This window comes from Otolemur garnettii, unplaced genomic scaffold (genome assembly GCF_000181295.1).
Source record: "Otolemur garnettii isolate 467f Iridium unplaced genomic scaffold, OtoGar3 scaffold00117, whole genome shotgun sequence".
Taxonomy (NCBI): domain Eukaryota; kingdom Metazoa; phylum Chordata; class Mammalia; order Primates; family Galagidae; genus Otolemur; species Otolemur garnettii.
In genome coordinates this window covers 3,492,673-3,495,934 of record NW_003852512.1, presented here as the reverse complement: position 1 = coordinate 3,495,934, position 3,262 = coordinate 3,492,673, and the positions used below count along the sequence as shown (strand labels likewise).

The 3,262-nt window shown below is 42.5% G+C and overlaps 1 pseudogene across 1 annotated transcript; it reads right to left on the bottom strand.

Moving 5' to 3' along the window:
• Positions 1-1,547: 1,547 nt before the first annotated feature.
• Positions 1,548-2,663, bottom strand: LOC100943364 (annotated as a pseudogene). Its single transcript, XR_154362.3, has one exon. The product of XR_154362.3 is annotated as an alcohol dehydrogenase [NADP(+)] pseudogene (transcript).
• Between the last annotated feature and the right edge of the window lie 599 nt (positions 2,664-3,262).

Below are 3,262 nucleotides of genomic sequence, written 5' to 3'. Positions count from 1 at the left end.
AAAAAAAAAAAAAAAAACAGCATGCCAGGCCCCACTCCCAGCATTTCTGATTCATTAGGTTTGGGATAGAGGCAAGATTTGGTGTTTCTTTCCTTCTTTCTTTCTTTCTTTTTTTTTTTTTTTTTTTTTTTGAGACAATCTCACTCTGTGGCTCTCCATACAGTACTGTGGCATTACAGCTCACAGCGACCTCAAACTCTTGGGCTTAAGTGATTCTCTTGACTCAATCTCCCAAGTAGCTGGGACTACAAGCATCCGCCACAGTGCCCTGCTATTTTTTTTATTGTTGTCATTGTTTTTAGCAGGCCCTGGCCAGGTTCAAACCCACCAGCCCCAGTACATGCGGCTGGCGCCCTAACCACTGAGCTATGGGCACTGAGCCAGGATTTGGCGTTTCTAACAAGTTCCCAGGCAATGATGGAGGAGAGGTGTGTGTTTGGGAACCACTCTTTGAGAACTGCTAGAGTAGAATAGTAATTATCAAATTTTTTGGTCTCAGATCCCTTCATAGTCTTGATAATAAATGCCAATTTCGAAGCGTTTTGGTTTGTAGGGGTTGTGTCTATATGTGGTATATTAAAAATTAAAACTGAGAAATTTAAAATGTCCTTTAATTTGCTTCATAGAGCAATAAACTTATTACATGTTAACATATTATATTTTATGAAATCTGACTATTTTTTAAACAAAAAATGAGAGGGATGGCCCTGTTTTACTCTTTGGCAAATCTCTTTAATGTTTAAAGGGAAACTACTAGTTTCTCATATCTCCCTCCGATGTCAATTTGTTGCAAAGTGCATTTGTCATTGATACATATGAAAACAATCTGGCCTCACACACATACATGTTTGGAAAAAGAGCGCATTATTTCCATAGCCTTTTCACATAATTGTTGCTATTCTTCTTTGATATTGAACCAAAACTCTGTAAGTGACAGTTTTTAAACGTTAGCTGCAATGTGGAATTTGAAACCATATCAACACACTTTACATGTTCTGCTATATCAAAATCCATTCATCTTGTTACTTTGAATTGATTTTTGACTCAGGCATGATGTTGTGACAGCATACATGGATCATTTCAAAAATAATGATTTCTGAGTTATGAAAATCTAACTATTCACACCTTAAACATCACCAGTCTCATCATAAAAGTCTTTTAAGGATTGGGAAACTGTCAATCTCACAGTGGTGAAAACACATTTTCCAAAATTCTAATTTTTGCTTGAAAGCTCAGATTCTATCGTTGGCAACAAATACGCCCACTGTTTTCTTGCTCCTTTTGGAGAAAATGTCTGTCAAATACCTAAGTCTGAATAACCATAGTTTGTCAGTAAATAAATGAATTTTCATGAAAAAAATTGTCCAGCACCAATTCAAACAATTGAGCAAGTGCTTTGTCTAAAGAAAGCCACTGTACTTAAATGTGCTACAGAAATGATTTATGCATACATTTGCTTATGGGTTCAAATTTAATAAAATTAATATCTTTTACTGCTCCACCAAGGACACTTTTAAGTGAAACTGGCTTTTTTTTTATATATATTCCAATGATTTTATTACCTTCCTCTTTCTTATACCTGGAGAGCTAAAAGGGAAACTAGAGAAGCTGTGATCTCAGTATGGGTCATTAAAGGGGTACAGGGGGTGTCCTGCATCCCTTAGGACTCTCTTCCCATCCACCATAAGCATGGGCACAGTATATCGCCAATTTTTGTTCAGGGCATCTGGCTGCTTCAATTCTTCTGGGCTGAAGGTGAAGTCAAACACCTGGATATTCTGAAGGATACGAGAAGGAGTGACCCTTTTGGGGATGCAAATCACATTCCACTGGACTTGGCACCTGAGCAAGATCTGAGCTGGAGATCAGCCATGCTTTTCAGCCAGTGCCAGGACCACTGGTTCCTCAAGCAGGACAGACACATCAGGATCACGCCAAGCACTATCCGAGGAGCCCAAAGGGCTATAAGTGGTCGCCTCCAGGCCCCGTGCTTGGCAGATGGCAATTAGCTCATTCTGAGCCAAGAATGGGTGGCATTCCACCTGTAAGACAGCTGGGTGCACAGAAGCTACGCTGAGTATATCATCAATCTGCCGACTGTTGAAGTTGGACAGGCCCAGTGCCCATACCAGCCCCTTAGCCACAAGTGCCACCAGAGCCTTCCAGATCTCCTTGTAGTGGGTAGAATCATAGCATATGGTCCCATCAGTATTCTTGGTGAAGGGGTTATCTCCCCTCTCAAAGGCATAAGGCCAGTGCATCAGGTACAGGTCCAGATACTCCAGTTGGATGTCAGCAGGTGTCTTCCAGAGGGCAAGCTCCACATCCTCAGGGTGGTGCTTGGTGTTCCATAGCTTGGACGTCACGAACAGCTCCTCCCAAGGCACTGCCTTGCCTGGTCCCACATCCTCCTTCAGGGCCTCCCCAATCTCAGTCTCATTGCCATAGATAGCAGCCCAGTCAATGTGGTGGTAGCCTACACTAAGGGCATACTTAACAGCTGCTTTTACCTGGCCAGGCTGACTCTTCCAGGTGCCCAGACCAATCAGGGGCATATTTTGCCCAGTGTGCAGGAGGACACAGGAAACTGCCATTTCCCCCCTGAGTAAGACCACAGAGCATGAATTGAGTAGCAAAAACAAGGTTTACTTCTACACTCCCCAGAAATCGGAAACTGGCTTTTTACATTTTTTTTCTGTGAGTGCTTGGCAGTGAAAAATACAATGGCTATTGGTACTATGTCCTGCTTGGTACCACTACCTGGATTCATGCTAACAAGCTAACCAGCGTTATCCACCATTGTTTCTGCACCTTCAGAACAAATGTCAACATTGTTAAAAAGGCAAATAATGTATTAGTATTATTATGAAAGTAGTTTTGGTCTCACAAACTCCCCAGAAGGATCCTGGGGGACCCAGGGTTTGTGGACAGTGTTGGGAAAACTACTGAGAAAAAGCATCCTGTGGACGGTGCCTGTGGCTCAGTGAGTAGGGTGTCAGCCCCATATACTGAGGTTGGTGCATTCAAACCCGGCCCCGGCCAAACTGCAAAAAAAAAAAAAAAAAAAAAATAGCCCAGCGTAGTGGCAGGCGTCTGTAGTCCCAGGTACTTGGAAGGCTGAGGCAAGAGAATTGCCTGAGCCCAAGAGCTGGAGGTTGCTGTGAGCTATGATACCACAGCACTCTACTGAGGGTGATAAAGTGAGACTCTGTCTCTAAAGAAATAAAAAAGCATCCAGCATCAAAAGTTTCATTTCATTCAC